The sequence below is a fragment of the Mirounga angustirostris genome, unplaced genomic scaffold (assembly GCF_029215605.1).
Source record: "Mirounga angustirostris isolate CCGP_5_RB_7025 unplaced genomic scaffold, mMirAng1.0.hap1 SCAF_9, whole genome shotgun sequence".
Classification (NCBI taxonomy): domain Eukaryota; kingdom Metazoa; phylum Chordata; class Mammalia; order Carnivora; family Phocidae; genus Mirounga; species Mirounga angustirostris.
This window is the reverse complement of record NW_026991717.1, coordinates 71325105-71342799: the sequence shown is the minus strand read 5'-3', so window position 1 is coordinate 71342799 and position 17695 is coordinate 71325105. Positions and strand designations below refer to the sequence as shown.

The window sequence follows — 17695 nt, the reverse complement described above, 5'->3', positions numbered from 1 at the left end:
AAGACAAGCAGACTCTGTGCTGAGCACAGAGCCTGACTGGAGCCCGATTTCATGACCCTGAGATCATGACCTGAGCCAAAACCAAGAGTTGGATACTTAACCAACTGAGTCACCCAGGGGCCCCTACATTAAACCTTTTTATTTATTTATTTTTTTAAGATATTTATTTATTTACTTATTTGAGAGAGAGAATGAGAGAGAGAGAGAGAGAGCATGAGATGGGGGAGGGTCAGAGGGAGAAGCAGACTCCCCGCTGAGCAGGGAGCCCGATGCGGGACTCGATCCCGGGACTCCAGGATCATGACCTGAGCCGAAGGCAGTCGCTTAACCAACTGAGCCACCCAGGTGCCCCTAAACCTTTTTAAATAAGAAGAATCACTTAGAGGGAGTTCAATCAAACATGATGTTCCTGGGATCTCTGTACCCATTGATAAATGTGAAGAAAATAAACCAGGAGTGCTTGGCTAGTCCCCTCACCAGGCCCAGTGCATCCATCTGGTGCTGACTGGTCAGCAAAGTCCGCCTAACTCTGCAGTTTAGCTTCATAAAGACCGGTTTCCCACAGATGCAATCCATGGACTCTGATCCAGACTTTAATAGCTTCCCATCTTATTATATTTTATCCTTTCTCTAACGCGTTCAGAATTAGGAGGGAAGATGGTGCTGTATATTGATAGATCCTCACAGAGATTTGGACACTGAACTTGTTCCTGAAATTTGGCCTTTTATTTATAAAGTTTACTGTTAGTTTTTCATAATATTATTAATGTTGATCATATTTAAGTATAGTGATTTCCTTTTAGTGCTAACCAGAGATTTTGTTAGAAGCAGCGCAGTATAACTCAGTTTGGGTTCGGGAGCCAATCTGCCTTGGCTCACATCCTAGCTTCAACATTTCCAATATGCGTGACATCATTTCACCTCTCTGAGTTTCAGTTTTCTCTTTTGTAAAATAGGAAAACTAATAATTGTAGCAATACAGTTGTTGCTAGGAGAATTAAGTTGATGCCAGCAAAGCACTTAGAACAGTGCCTGGCACAGAGCAAGCACTTAGTAAACATGAGCTCCTATTATTGGAAATGGCTGCTAACTTTTAGCAAAAGCCTTTCAGTAACTCTTGATATAATTGTGTGATCTTCCTCCTTTATTTTGTTCCTGTGCTGAACTGGAGACACGTATTTCCTAATGTTAAACCATTTTTGTTGCCTGGAATTCTACCTGGTCGTGAAATGATTTTCTTTTAATAGATGGTTGGATTTGATTTGCAAAGTCTAAAATTTGATTTGCAAAAGTCTAAAATTTGATTTAGACTCTTGGCATCTATATTCAAAGATAAAGTTGGTCTGTTTTCTTTTTGTATCATATTTATTATGTTTTAGTATTAAGAGTAAACTAGGCTTGTAAAATGTATCAAAGTTCTTTCTTCTTTGACTGTAGTGTGGAATAATTTAAGTAAGATAGGAATATCTGTTCTTTAAAAATGCTGTATACTTTGTGGTGCCTGGGTGGCTCAGTCAGTTAAGTGTCTGATTCTTGGTTTCAGCTCAGGTCTCCATCTCAGGGTCATGAGTTCATACCCCACGTTGGGCTTCATGCTGGGCATGGAGACTACTTAAAAAAAAAAAAAGTAAAATAAATAAAAATTCTGTATACTTAGCTATAAAACCATCTGAGACTGATGCTTTCTTAAAAGGTAGATCATTAATTAACTTTCTTATTTCTTATATGATTATTGGTTTCATTTTAGTTTTTTTCCCCTGCTTATTAAGTCAACTTGATCATTTGTATTTTGTTCAAAAATTATTTCCTTCCGGGGCACCTGGGTGGCTCAGTTGGTTGAACGTCTGCCTTCGGTTTGGTTCATGATCCCGGGGTCCTGGGGTAGATCCCTGCATCAGACTCTGTGCTCTGCAGGGAGCCTGCTTCTCCCTCTACCTCTGCCTGCCACTCCCCCTGCTTGTGCTCACTCTCTCTCTGTCTGGGTCTCTCCAGATAGTTTCTTCCATACTTAGGACTCTCCAGATAGGTCTCTCCAGATAGTTTCTTCCATACTTAGGACACTATAGAAAAGAAATCCTCTTCCATAAAATGAGAGAAACGGAGTAAGTGGTCTGGAAGGGTCTTCTGGACTCTAACATTCAACGAGATGTACATTTGAAGAAAGGCAGTGCTGAGAAATGACTGAGCACATAGCCTGAAGTGCCTGGCTGCCTAGACTCCAGTCCCAGCTCTGGCACTCACTAGTCACGTGAGCTTCGGGAGGTCCTTCTACCTCTCTGTGCTATGTTTTTTCCATCTGAGAAACAGGGATATCAATAAACTTATCTCAGGTATGGAACTGTTGTTGCAAAGTCAATGACATAGTATCTAAAACATGGCTGGCACATGGTGACTCCTAAGCATTGGCTTCTTTTGTTCCTTTTGTTTGTATCTGTGTTTATATTCCCTTTCTCATTCTTCATATTTTTGTGGTTTTCTTTTCCTTAGTAACGCTTGACAGAGGATTTTATCAGCCTTTTAAAACATTCTGTTTTGGGGCTTTTCTTCTTTCTAGAGCATATCAGTTTCCCATTTTATTGGTTTCAGGATTTTCTTTATTAATTCCTTCTTTCTGCTTTCCTTTTATTTATTCTGTTTTTCTATTGTCAAGTTGTTATTAAATACTGAAAATCTACAAAAGAATATATATATTTTAAAGATCTTATTTATTCCAGAGAGAGAGAGAAAGTGTACAAGTGAAGAGGAGGGGAGCAGAGGGAGAGGGACAAAGAGACTCTGAGCTGAGCTGGGAGTCTGATGGGGGGCTCATTCTCAGGACTCTGAGATCACGACCTGAGCCGAAACGAAGAGTCAAATGCTTAACCCACTGAGCCACCCGGTGCCCCTACAAAAGATTATTTTTAACGTCTGTCTGTCTATCTATCTATCTATCTATCTATCTATCTATCTATCTATCTATCTATCCTTCCTACATTGATTAAAAATAAAATGCAATTACTCACAATTCACCTAAAGAGACAATATTGCCAATCTACTAGGAGCTACTCTTGGTTTATCTTCCCGAGATGCTTGTTCATAATTCATGACTTTTTCTTTTTGATTTGTAATATTTTTGTATGCTGAAAACTGATCTCTTGGTAGTTAAATATGTGGGAAATACCTTCACCTAGTCTATGTCTTTTAAAAATGTCATTTATGTTTACTTTCTTTATGATGTCTTCATTAACAGAAAATCTTAATTTTAATATCCACAAATTTACCAGTCCTTTCCTTTCTGGTTTGAATTTTTAAAACGTGTGTCTTAAGAATCCTTCCCGGGCGCCTGGGTGGCTCAGTTGGTTAAGCGACTGCCTTCGGCTCAGGTCATGATCCTGGAGTCCCGGGATTGAGTCCCGCATCGGGCTCTCTGCTCGGCAGGGAGTCTGCTTCTCCCTCTGACCCTCCCCCTCTCATGCTTTCTCTCTCTCTCAAATAAATAAATAAAATCTTTAAAAAAAAAAAAAAAAAAAGAATCCTTCCCAACTGTAATCATAAAGACAGTCTATACTGTCCTTCTGAATTAAACCAAAACAAATTTTTGCCTTTACATTTGTTTTGGTGTTAGGTTGGGATTAAGCAAAAAAAATTTTTTTCAAAATGGGTACCCAGTTGTCCCAGAACTGTCTCTTGCACAAGCTTTCAATACCCTACTGACCTCCAGTACCAGCTCTGTTGTAAATCAAGTCCCTCACACACATATGTGTGTCCTTTTCTGGGTTCTTTATTCTGTTCCATTTGTCCATTTGTATTTCTTGCACTGAAAGTGCACTGTCTTAATTACTGTTTCTTTGCCATAAATCTATCTTGTGGGGCATATCCCCCTCTTCCCTCACCTGGCCTCTAGCCTAGATCTCTCTCTTTAGGTGTATCTTGGTAATTCTTGGCCTTTTGCTTTTTTTTTTTTTTTAAGATTTTATTTATTTATTTTGAGAGAGAGAGAGAGAACATGTGTGAGTGGGGGGAGGGGCAGAGGGAAAGGGAGAGAGAGAATCTGAAGCTGACTCCACACTGAGTGGGAGCCTGCCACGGGGCTCCATCTCACAATCCTGAGCTCATGACCTGACCTGAAATCAAGAGGCAGATGCTTAACCAACTGAACCCCCAAGCACCTCTTGCTTTAAAAAAAAAATGTATTAGCCTGTTAAGTTCTATGAAAAATTTTGTTGGAATTTTTATTGGAATTATTCTAAATGTGTAGATCTGTTGGGGAGAATTCACATTTTTAGGATATTGAATCTTTCTGTCTATGAACATGCTCTATCCTTGTAATTATTAGGTTTTCTTTGGTGTCTTTTAATAAGACTTTAGGATTTGTTCATAATTTCTGCATATCTAGAGACCTTGTACTTTTGCAGATCTATGTAATATATAGTATTTTTAAAAATAACATTATCTGGATATTTACTGCGTGTGTACAGAAGTAAAATTGCCTTTTATATATTTACTTTTTTGTCCAAACACACTGCTACACTTTCTCTATCAATGCCAAATTTTATCTATAGACTGGGAGGGGTTTTCATGTAGGGAATATTATCTTTTTCCTTTCCAATCCTTATGCTTAAAATAATTTTTTTCTTGCTTGGCTGCACTGATTTGGAACTTCAGCCTGATGCTGAATAGAAATAATGAAAGAAAGACTTTTCTGTGCGTCAGGAATCTGGGCGTGGCTCATCTGGGTCCTCAGCTTCAGGGTCTCATAAGGCCGCAGTCAAGGTGTCAGCCAGGACTGGGTCTCATCTGAGGCTCAGCGGGGGAAGGATACACTTCCAAGCTAACATCCTTGTTGTCAGGAGTCAGTTCCTTGTGCTCATGGGCTGCCAGCCAGAGGCCATGCTCAGTTCCTTGGCATGTGGGCCTCTCTGTAGGGCAGTTTACTTCATGAAATCTAACAAGAGTGAGGGTCAGTAGAGTCCGTAGCAAGATGGAAGTTACAATTGCATTTAACATAATCACAGAAATGATATCCATCACTTTTGTTGTATTCTATTTTCTAGAAACATGTCTCAGGCCCCATTCATACTCCAAAGGCAATGGACTACACATGAGTGTGAATATCAGGAAGCAGGGATGACTGGAAGCATTTTAGAATCTGTCTGTCACTACCTCCTACTCCAGATCCCCAGTTCCTATTTTCATGGGAACAGCTCCTCTTACCTGTTCCCTTGCAAACCCATCCAGAAATATTCTATGCATCTATGGGAAATCACACCTCCAACACACACTCAAAAATGTATACACTTGTATACACAGTGCTCAGCACCCAGATTTTTACATTTAACAATACGTATGTTTTAAAAATTAGTCCATGTTAGTAGTTACAGATCTCCTGTTCTTTTTTAGGAGTATATACTCTTGCATTGTTTGGATATCCCACCATTTATTTTACCAGCCCCCTCTTTCATAGATATTTAGATTGTTGCAAATCTTTTGCTATTACAAACAATGCTGGAAGGTATGCTGCAATTCCTGACCAAAAAGTACATACATTTTAAGTTTTGATAGTTATTGCCAAATGGCCTTCCTAACAAGCTGAAGAACCAGTTTATACACTGATCAGCATTGAATTAGAGTGCCTGTTTCCATTTCAGTTTACACTCTAGAAATACAGATCTATTTGTACATCCCAGAGTATACCACGCTTCCTTAAGCTTTTTCCCTTGGCCTCATACTTGTACACTGTCTGTAACATTTTTCTTCCATTTGCTTTCTTGGAAAAAATCCTACACATTCTTCAAGTTCTCTGCTCATATGTCACCTTTCTGTGAAGCTCCTTTTGCAGAAGATCCTATGTTCCCAACAACCTTGTGCGTATCTTTATTAAGGGATGTGATTATTTTGATTTACAATATTATAATTATAATAGAATCATTTCTCTCCTTCTCCACTAGAAGGTAGGAACAATTTCTTTTCATTTTTATTTCCAGCACATAACACCATGCTTGGCTTGTAACCACACAAGTATTTGTTGAGTTTATTAAGACGAATCTTAATCGACAATGTAGTCCAGATCCCTTCCCCAGGTGCTAATTATGGCATTGATGACACTAAATCAGCCTTCTATAAGTTGTGCAATTTGCGGGTTAACAATATCTGCAGGCCAACCCCTCCTCTCAATAACAATGCAGTAACCTCCTCCAGGAACTGCAGGAACTTGTGGTGAACCAGAACACACCAGAAACCATTCAGATGGCAAATTAGCTCAGGTTGCTGGCTCCTTCCTCGAAAATCAATCCTGGGGAAAAAAGAAAGTAAGAAGAAAGCAGAGAATCCAGGAATGAACCACCATAACCACTCCCTCTGTGAGAAACTCCTGGGGAAACCAGTCTGTCTTGAACTGGAATGTGTGGGAAGAGATGGCAGAAGATGGGGGTTGGGGGTGGAGAGTAACAGAGTCAGCAGGCTCTGCTCTGGGAAGAGGGTAGCAGTGAGAGAGTAGGCAGAGAAAAGCTTCCTGAAGTTCTGCTCTCCGGTACAAACTTCCAGTTACAAAATAAAGTCACAGAGAGGAGAAGTACAGCATAGGGAACATAGTCAATAATATGGTAATAACGTTGTATGGTGACTGCACTTCTCGTGGTGAGTACTAAGTAATGTATAGACTTGTCAAATCGTTTTATCGTACACATGAAACTAATATAACATTGTATGTCAGCTATACTTCAATAATAATTTGAGAATATCCACTTGCGCGGTGCCCGGGTGGCTCAGTTGGTTAAGCGGCTGCCTTTGGTTCAGGTCGGGATTCCGGGGTCCAGGGATCGAGCCCCGAATCAGGCTTCCTGCTCGGCGGGGAGCCTGCTTCTCCCTCTCCTCCCCACTCATGCTGTCTCTTGCTCTCTCTCTCAGTAAATAAAATATTAAAAAAAAAAAAAAAAAAAGCTCAGCTCTTGCCTTTCTGCAGAGTTGTTTTGGGACAGACAGTTATTCCTGCCCCTTCACTGCAAAACGAGTGGCAGCACCCTAGACCCTTGGGGATGGTATCCATGGGAGTTGTATCTAACAACTGCAAAATACTCCATAATTTTATTGGTTATTCTGTTATCCACTCTACCAGAGCTGCACACCAGTTTGCCTCCAAATTCCCTGCCACAATTCTATTCCCTTAAATTGTTCTTTTTCTGTTTCTATTTATTTGTTTGTTTATTTTTAAAGTAGGCTCCACACTCAACGTGGAGCCCAACATGGGGCTTGAATTCATGACCCTGAGATCAAGACCTGAGCTGAGATCAAGAGTTGGACGCTTAACCAACTGAGCCACCCAGGCACCCCTCTTTTTCTGTTTAAACCATCCAGTTAGTTTATGCTATTTGTAACTATTAACCTCGACCATTAGTGGAAACAAGTCTGGAAGAAAGGAAAGTGTCAGGAGGTTATTATAATAAACCCGATGAGAGATGTATGGGCAAGAATGTTGGAGGAATAAGAGGTTATTGGATTGGGGATATATTTTGGATATAAAGGAGACAGAACTTTCTAAAGGATTGGATAAGGAAGAGGAAGAAAGTAAAGTAGTCAAGGATGACTTCTAGGTTTTTGGCCAGCACAACTGTGTGACTGGTAGTGCCATTAATTGATATGGGAAAGACTGAGGGAGAAGGTTTTTCTTAAGGGTGGAAATTAGAAGTTCTGCTTTGGTCATGCTCCAGTCCAGATTCCTGTTAGACATCCAAGTGGAGATGATATATGAGTTGGGCTTCCACACAGAGATATGGCTGGAGCTATAAACTTATGGGATCAGCAGCAAATAGAGAGAGTATTTAAAGTTGTAAGACTGGTGTGCCTGGGTGGCTCAGTCAATTAAGCATCCGACTCTTGGTTTCAGCTCACAGCATGATCTCAGCATCATGGGATCGAGCCCCACGTTGAGCTCTGCATTCAGCTGGGAGTCTGCTTGAGATTCTCTCTCCCTCTGTCCCTCCCCCCACTCGTGCTCTCTCTCTCCAAATAAATAAAAAAAAAATCTTAAAAAAAAATAAAGTCATAGCATATAACCTATAACATATTTGTAGGCTGGTGGGAATAATTATATAGAGAAAGAAATTGATGATGCAGAAGAGAGATGAGACCATTAGGAAAATAGTGTATATATATATGAAGAAGATGTTCATGAAATGAAGCCTGAGGCAAAGATACTTAGATGTTGGGAAGAAAAGGTGGATCTAGCAAAGGAAATGAGAAAGAAGCAGCCAATGAAATACAAAGAAACCAGGAGAATGCGGAGTCTCTGACGCCAGATGAAAGCACTCTTCCAAAAGGAGGGAGAGATTGGTATGTCAACATGCTGCTAAGAGTTCAGTAAGCTGAGAACAGAAAATTTATTGTGAGATATGAACAGATAAAAGTAATCCGGGTACTTGGCAAAGGCATTTTCATACAGCGCAGTGTGGAGAAAAGCCTGGGCTTTGCTTTCTTTTTCCCTCCATCCAACGTTCTCTTTCTTCTTGCCTGGAACCTAGATAAAATGGCTGAAACTATCGTAGCCATATTGGGTCATGAGGTGAACTTGAGAATGGAAGCTTTGTGCTAAAGATGGCAGAGCAGGAAGCCAAAGGGCGCCTGGGTCCTTAGTGACAACATGGAACCATAATATCTATGTCTGAGCTTCCTTCACATAAAAGAAAACAAACCCTGTCTTATATATATGACTCTAATTTGGGTTTTCTATTTCTTTTTTTTTAAGATCTTATTTATTTATTTGAGAGAGAAAGGGAGAGGGAGCATGAGCAGGGGAAGGGGCAGAGGGAGAAGCAGACTCCCCACCGAGCAGGGAGCCCGATGTGGGCCTTGATCCCAGGACCCTGAGATCATGACCTGAGCTGAAGGCAGACACTTAACCGACTGAGCCACCCAGGTGCCCCTAATTTCAATTTTCTGTTATGTGTGACGAAAACTAATTCACACTGACATGGGAGAACAAAGAAAAGAGGCAGTGTGCTGACAGAAACAAATTTTTTTTTTCCGTTGTGTGTGTGTGTGTGTTTTTAAAGATGGGAGATCCTAGGGGCGCCTGGGTAGCTCAGTCGGTTAAGCATCTGCCTTCGGCTCAGGTCGTGATCCCGGGGTCCTGGGATCGAGCCCCGCATCGGGCTCCCTACTCCACGGGAAGCCTGCTTCTCCCTCTCCCACTCCCCCTGCTTGTGTTCCCTCTCTCGCTGTGTCTCTCTCTGTCAAATAAATAAAATCTTTAAAAAAATAAATAAAGATGGGAGATACTATAACATATTTGTAGGCTGGTGGGAATAATTATATAGAGAAAGAAATTGATGATGCAGAAGAGAGATGGTATAATAGAGGACCAAAGCATGTGAGGAAGGAAAAGGGATTGGAGTCCGGTACACGGGTGAGGGGATTGGCTTTCGACGGTAGTGAGACTAGTTCATCCATTATAAGGAGAGAAGGCAGACAAATACAGGCCCAGATAGCTTGGTAGCTTTGGTGAGGAAAAGGAAGTAGTTTTCAACTAGATTCTTCTATTTTCTCAATCCAATATGAAGTGAGTCCTGAAATTAATTACGGTTTATCTGTAAGATGGGGATAATAATAGTGTTGCTTCCAAGGGTTAATTTGCATGCATGTACATCCCATACGGTATATAGGCCATGCTAGCTTTGCTGTACTGCAATCTCTGGGAGACCTGATTGCACAGCAAGAAATGACACTTGCAAGTAGCTAAGTTATATGAAGTGATGCCTGTGGATTTCATGACTGGGTTATATTTTTACCGCACAGGATGAACCTAGAACTCAGGTGTTAGTTGGGGTAACAGACATTCTCTCCCAAGCCTCAAAATGGAAGAAAGGTCTACTGTTCTTGGCCCTTATGGCTGAGGTCACTGGACTTTGGGTGCAGCCCCATGAGAAACAAGGGAAGGGCTGGGAAGCTCCTTCAACTTTGTCCTCATTCTCAAAGTCCTCATTCTTTCATCCTCCAAGTCCTTGAACTTTGGCCAACCCTTGTAGTCTGTCCTAGCCTAAGTGTTCACTTTGGAATTTGTATTATCATCTGAGTTGACGTAGTTTGTTGGAGAAAATAAGTGGCTAAAATAGTACACTAAATCATTTATGCCTTTTATCAACCCTCCCTTTTGGTTCTTGTACAATTCTCTCATGCTTAGAGGTCATATAGAAAAATGTCATGCCGGGGGCGCCTGGGTGGCTCAGTCAGTTATGAGGCCACTCAAGTCATGATCTCTGGGTCATGGGCTCGAACCCCATGTTGGGCTCCACTGTCCGTGGGGAGCCTGCTTGGGATTCTCCCTCTCCTTCTGCCCTTCCCTCCCCACCTCGCGCATGCTCTTTCTCCTCCTCTCTCTCTCAAAAAAAAAAAAAAAAAAAAAAGTCATGCCGAATGTGAGAATCCTTATGACAATGTCAGTTGGCACTCTAGCCAACTCAAACTTGCAGTTGACTGCGAATTCTGCCTTACCTGATAGACCCTTGCTACCTAATATTAGATGGAAACTTGCCTCCAGGTTAGCTTTGACCTACTGGTATCCTTTGTACTTTCTGGAGTCACACAGGTCTTTATAGATGGTGATCACTTTCATTTCTGCAAGTTTTCTTTTCAAGCTAAACAACCACCAAACCAGTGTTTTTCAATGTGTGGTTAGTGGGTCTTTTGCTTCAGAATCAACTTTTCAGCTTAAAAAAAAAAAAGAACAAGAACAAGAAAATTCCTGAGTCCTATTGTCTAAAAACTAAATCGGTATCTCTTGAGGTAAAGCCCCAGAATTTGCACTTTTAATTAATTTATCGAAGGATTCCCATGCACCCTCATGTTTTAGGACCATTGCTCTAAACTCCATGAGTCAAGGGACTATGCTACTCTTGCTCACCGCCATAGTCCCCGCACCCGGCACACCACCTACAGTGTAGCGCTCAGCAACGATTGAATGAATGAATGAATGAACAAATGAATAAATTATGGCAAGCAGCCTTGATTATTCCTTCAGAAACCATGTTCCCTTTACCTTAGGTCAGGCAATGGTTCTCAAACATCTTGATTTGAGGATCCAAAGAGCCTCACATAGAAAATCCTAGAAAATGCAAGACTGTACAAACACATTTTTTTATTAGCCATTAAAGTTGACATCATTGGGGCACCTGGGTGGCTCAGTTGGTTAAGCGTCTGCCTTTGGCTCAGGTCACCATCTCAGGGTCTTGGGATCGAGCCCCACATTGGGCTCCCTGCTCAGTGAGGAGTCTGCTCTCTCTGCCTCTGCTTCTTCCCTCACAGTCCCCCAGCTTTGCTCTCAATTTCTCTCTCATAAATAAATAAATAAATAAATAAATACATAAATAAATAAATAAAACCTTAAAAAAAATAAAGTTGATGTCATCACACTTCCTATAGCCTCTGGAAAGCTCTGTATACTCTTAAGAGAGTGAGAAAAAAAATTTTAGCGTTATTATAGAAATAGTTTTGACCTCCTGGACTTCCTGAAAGGCCTACCCTTAGCGAACCACTGCTGGGGGGAATGTTTTGGCCATGGGGCTGGTAAAACGTCACGGTTAAGTGCGTGAACTCTAGAGTAAGGATGACTGGATATGAATTGGCTCTTTCACTTACTAGCTGCATGACATTAAAGTGTGACACTATGTGACCTTCCTGTGCTTCCTTCGTCTCTGTAAAACAGGGATAACAGTGCCTGCTTCTTAGGGATGTTGGGAGAATTCAGTGAGTTAAAACACCGTAAGTGCTTAGGACAGCCTCAAGCACACAGTAAGCAGGACAGAGGTACATGTAAATACTATTATTAGAAATGAAGGTATCATTAGCAGGAGTTGTCCTAGTATAAATGCTACATGATTGCTTATAACTGCTATGTTCTCAGGCCCTTCCGAATGCTTTCTCACGGATACAAACCACATTTGCAGCCCATCTGCCCTGCAACCCAGTGGCCAGCTATAGTCAGAGGTCACGGGTTTGGACTACAGTTTTCTAACTCCTTCTCTGACTTGTTTTTAAATCCCCAGGTGCTGTTTGTCACATACTGTTGCAAAAGCAATTTCTAGTCTGCACCGCTTAGTGTGATTCGGTCGCGTCATTTTCTTTGCTTGCCTTTCCCTTTTAGAAAAAAGGTACTTCTCCCTTACAATAATAATGTTTATGAGTCTGTTAGCTCTGCAAGACGGTTTTTTTTTTTCTTTCTAAGCACATGCTCATCTCTGAATATTCTCTTTCTTTTTCCTTTTAATAGTGTCCAGGTTCTTTGGTGTTATTTCCCTTTAAAACTTTATCTTTCATTTTTTCCCCAACTAAAGGTTTCATTTAACAAGCAAGGAGAGTTTTTGGCGCAATATAAGGAAAACTTTGAAGTATATATTTAAAACGCAGATTATGAAGGTAATATATATTCACTGGAGGAATTCTGAAAATGTATGTATGTATGTATGTATGTATTTTATTATGTTCAATTAGCCAACATATAGTACACCATTAGTTTTTGATGTAGTGTTCAATGATTCATTAGTTGTGTATAACACCCAGTGCTGAAAATGTATTTTTTTTTTTAAGATTTTATTTATTTATTTGACAGAGAGAGAGAGACAGCAAGAGAGGTAACACAAGCAGGGGGCGTGGGAGAGGGAGAAGCAGGCTTCCCCCGGAGCAGGGAGCCCGATGCGGGGCTCAATCCCAGGACCCTGGGACCATGACCTGAGCCGAAGGCAGACGCTTAACGACTGAGCCACCCAGGTGCCCCTGAAAATGTATTTTTTTTTTAAAGATTTTATTTATTTGGCAGAGAGAGACACAGCGAGAGAGGGAACTCAAGCAGGGGGAGTGGGAGAGGGAGAAGCAGGCTTCCCCCGGAGCAGGGAGCCCGATGCGGGGCTCGATCCCAGGACCCTGGGACCATGACCTGAGCCGAAGGCAGACGCTTAATGATTGAGCCACCCAGGCGCCCCCTGAAAATGTATTTTTAAAAAAGTAAATAAAATTCACCTATAATCACTCCACTGAAATATAACCATTAATATGTTGGCACATGCTCTTCCAATAGGTTTTTTTTTTTTGCAGTAGGTGTATTTTTACAATAATTGGGACCATTCAAATATACTATTTTGTTTTGATAGCATATAAATATATGATGAACACTCACTCCTCTATTTCATTACATATTATTTTACAGCATTTTTAAAGAGATTTTTATTCATTTATTTGTGACAGAGAGAGAGAGACTGCGTGCGCACAAGCAGGGGGAGCGGGGCAGGAATGGGGAGAACGCAGAACTTGATCCCAGGACACTGGGATCAGGGCCAGAGCTGAAGGCAGAGGCTTAACCAACTGAGCCATCCAGGCGTCCCCCTACAGTATGTTTTAAAAAGGACTCAAGTAATCCAAGATTACTGTAGAAAAATTAGAACATTAGTTCTAAATGACCATCAAAGGACAACCAGAGTAATTTGATATTTATTCTTCTACACTTTTTTTCTATGCATGTTCTTCTAGAAAAACAAAACTAACTATACCTTCTATTTTGTAATGTACTTGTTTTTATTGTGGTAAAATTCACATAATATACAATTTACCATTTTAACTATTTTAAAGTATTCAATTCAGTGGCATTTAGTACTTTTACAATGTTGTGCAACCATCCCCACTCTCTAGTTCCAGAACATTTTCACCATTACAAAAGGAAACCCCATAGCCATTATGCAGCCACTCCCATTCTCTCCTTCCCCCAGGTTCTGGAAACCATTAATATACTTTCTGTTTCTATGGATTTGCCTATTACTGCATATTTCAGATAAATGGAATCATACAGTATGTGGCCTTTTGTGTTGGTTTCTTTCACTTAGCATAAAATTTTCTGGGTTCATCCATGTTGTAGCCTAGTGGAATAAGAAATATTCCATTTTACAGATATATACCACATTTTGTTTTTCCATTTATCAGTTGATGGACACTTGAGTTGTTTCCCACTTTGGCTACTGTAAATAGTACTGCTAAGAACATTCATGTGCAATTTTTCATTTGAACATCTGTTTTCTGTATACCTATGAGTGGAATTGCTGGATCCTCTGGTATTTTATATGCTTAATGTATTGAGAAACCACCAAGCTATTTTCCACAGCGGCATTTTCCATTCGTACTGGCAGTACGTAAGAGTTCCAGTTTCTCCTCATCCTTGCCAGCACTAGCTGCTTTCCATTTATTGTTGTTTTTATAGCTATCCTAGTAGGTGGGAAGCAGTAAAGTGGAATCCTACTGTGGTTCTGAATTGCATTTCCCTAATGACTAATGATGCTCAACATCACTTTCATGTACTTACTGGCCACTTGTAAATCCTCTTCAGAGAAATGTCTCTCCAAGTCTTTTACCTATTTTTCAATTGGGTGCAATGTGCTTTTTTTTACTTAGAATAATACCGTTGGGCATCTTTTACTCTTTATCATTTTTGTGCCAGGGTAATGTAGTATATTTCATTCTCTAGGTTTATTACACTTTAGAAATCAATTACCTTACCTTTAGATATTTAGACTGTTTGCACTTTTAAACTTTTTTTTTTTAAGATTTTATTTATTTATTTGAGAGAGAGAGAATGAGAGAGAGAGAACACCTGAGAGGGGATAGGGTCAGAGGATGAAGCAGACTCCCTGCCGAGCAGGAAGCCCGATGTGGGACTCGATCCCGGGACTCCAGGATCATGACCTGAGCCGAAGGCAGTCGCTCAACCAACTGAGCCACCCAGGCGCCCTGCACTTTCAAACTTTTTAATTGATGCTGTAGTGAACATTTCAATAGGTGACTCCTTACACATGTCCAAGAGTATTCCTGAGAAAAACTCCTTGAAGCAGAATTGCTCAGCCAAAGGTAGGCAATTCTTTTTTTCTTTTTTTTAAAGATTTTATTTATTTGACAGAGAGACACAGCAAGGGAGGGAACACAGGCAGGGGGAGTGGGAGAGGGAGAAGCAGGCTCCCCACTGAGCAGGGAGCCTGATGCAGGGCTCCATCCCAGGACCCTGAGATCATGACCTGAGCCAAAGGCAGACGCTTAACGACTGAGCCACCCAGGTGCCCCAAGATAGGCAATTCTTAATCTGTAGATAAAACATGTTAACTTGCTTTCCATTCTGGTTGTATCAATCTACAGCCCTACCAGAGGCATTAGAACATGTCTATTTCCTTGCATATTCATCAACAATGGGTTATATGTATTTAGCAATATTAATAATGTGATTGGCACAAAATGGCATCTTATCATTTTAAATTTCATTGATTTAACTACTGTAAATATAAATCATCTTTCATAGATTTATTGGCCATTTCAATTTCTTTATTTCTTTTTGGTAAATTGGTTGTTTTGTCTTTACCAATTTTTAAATTCTTTTCAATATTAATACTATCAATCTTTTAGCTATATGTCACTTTCTGTCATCCTCCCTTAACTTTTCATTTTTTTTTCTTTTTAAAAGATTTATTTATTTATTTGAGAGAGAGAGAAAGAGAGAGAGAGCAGGGGGAAGGGGCAGAGGGGAAGGGAGAGAGAATCTCCCGCAGACTCCCTGCTGAGCACAGAGCCTGATGCAGAGCTTGATCCCAGGACCCCAAGATCAAGACCTGAACTGAAGGCAGATGCTTAACCAACTGAGCCACCCAGGTGCCCCATCTTTTTCAAAAAAAAATTTTTTTAAAGATTTTATGTATTTATTTGAGAGGGAGAGAAAGAGAGACAGAGAGCACGAGAGGGAAGAGGGCAGAGGGAGAAGCAGACCCCCTGCCGAGCAGGGAGCCCGATGCGGGACTCGATCCCGGGACTCCAGGATCATGACCTGAGCCAAAGGCAGTCGCTTAACCAACTGAGCCACCCAGGCGCCCCCTTTTTCAAAATTTTTAAAAAGTAAGTTCTACACCCAACTTGGGGCTTGAACTCAAGACTCCCAAGATCAAGAGTCTCATGCTCAACCAACTAAGCCAGCCAGGCATGCCTACATGAGCTCTATTTTTGACTCTCTTCTGTTCCATTCATCTATCTGTCTATTCTTGTGCCAATACCACACTGTTTTAATTTTTTATCATCTTCATAATATACATTAATAGCTGATAGACCAAGTCTCACCTTGTTACTCTTGTTAGAGGCTCTTTCTCTTTCTTTTTCTTCCTTCCTTCCCTCCCCCCTACCCTCCCTCTTTTCCTTCCTTCCTTTCTTTCCTTATCATGTGTTTATTCTTCCAGATGCACTTTACAGTAACTATCGAGAACAAGGTGAAAAAGTTGAAGTAGCAGCTATGGGAACTGAGAGCTGCCAGTTATAGTGTTATGGGGTAGCCTCCAAGATCTCGTTGCAGTTTGTGACCATGACTTTGTTGCTGCAGCTGCTGCCACATTTGAATGATTTTCTCCAGTGGCACCATTATTGTTAATGTTTTAGCTGACTGAATAAGGCAAAAGACTGCACAGGACTTTATATGTCACATAGAATGCCTTTTAAGGTTCCTTCTGGGGCGCCTGGGTGGCTCAGTGGGTTGAGCGTCTGCATTCAGATTGGGTCTTGATTCCGGGGTCCTGGGATCAAACCCCGCATTAGGCTCCCTGCTCGGTGGGGAGTCTGCTTCACCCTCTTCCTCTGTCTCTCCCCCTGCTCATGCTGTGTCTCTCTCTCTCAAATAAATAAATAAATAAATAAATAAATAAAATCTTTAAAAAAATAAGGTTCCTTCTGACTTAGTCTATTTATTAATTTATTCAGTAAATATTGGATGTTTCCTATATGTCATTCACTTGGCTAAATTCTGGGGCTGTAAAGACGAATAAAACAGTTCTTGCTTCAAAGATGGACACATAAATGATAATTTCAATTGTAGGGGAAGAAAAAAACTTTTCTCTATCCTCTTAGGCTTAATAGCTGGAGCTTGCAAATTAAATTGACAAGAGTCAAATTAACAGGAGAAGGGGCGCCTGGGTAGCTCAGTTGGTTAAGCATCTGCCTTCAGCTCAGGTCATGATCTCAGGGTCCCGGGATGGAGCGCCACATTGGGCTACCTACTCGCTGGGGAGCCTGCTTCTCCCCCTCCCTCTGTGTGCCACTCTCCCTGCTTATGCTTTCTCTCTCTATCAAATAAACAAATAAAATCTTAAATTAAAAAAATACAATCTTTTAAAAAATAAATAAAAAACTTGGACCTGATCTTATAGGTGATGGGAGCCACTGAAGGGCTTTTAAGCAGGGAAGCCGTGTGGTCACATTTTCGTGGCTACGTGCAAGACGTATAGCAGAAGGACAAGTCTGGAGGCATAGAAATTCTTTCAGAAGCTTTTCCTGTGGCCTAGGTGAAGGACGGTGAGGGCCTGACGTGGGGCAGTGGTGGTGGAGAAAATTGATTCAAGCAGGAAGAGAATCTATAGAACATGGTGAGCATTTGGCTACAGGAAATGAGGGAGAAGAGCTTAGCATCCAGCTTGTGTGACCAAATAGCAATACCGGTTAAGAAAGAAAATTCAGGGAAAAAAAAAGATAGAAAATTCAGAAGGGGAAAAAAAAAATCAGAAGGGGGAGAAAGAGGCAGACAATAGGGGTAGGATTTCAGGCTTGGGATGTGCGATATGGTTCTTGTAGGTCTTTATAGGTCTCCTTCAGTATAAGAATCTTGGAGAAGTTAGACATTAAGTTCATGAAATCTTTCTTATTGTAGCTCTCTGAGGGACTGGTT

General features: G+C 40.9%; 1 protein-coding gene across 6 annotated transcripts in view; it reads left to right on the top strand.

Moving 5' to 3' along the window:
* Positions 1-17695, top strand: part of RNASE13 (ribonuclease A family member 13 (inactive)) — a 120104-nt gene that overhangs the window by 24384 nt on the left and 78025 nt on the right. For 2 of the 6 annotated variants that reach the window (XM_064570780.1, XM_064570775.1), the window contains exon 2: positions 12303-12384. The exons of the other annotated variants lie outside the window; for them this stretch is intronic. The gene's annotated coding sequence lies outside the window, so the exon portion shown is untranslated. The remainder of the gene's footprint in view (positions 1-12302; positions 12385-17695) is intronic. 6 annotated transcript variants of the gene reach the window in all.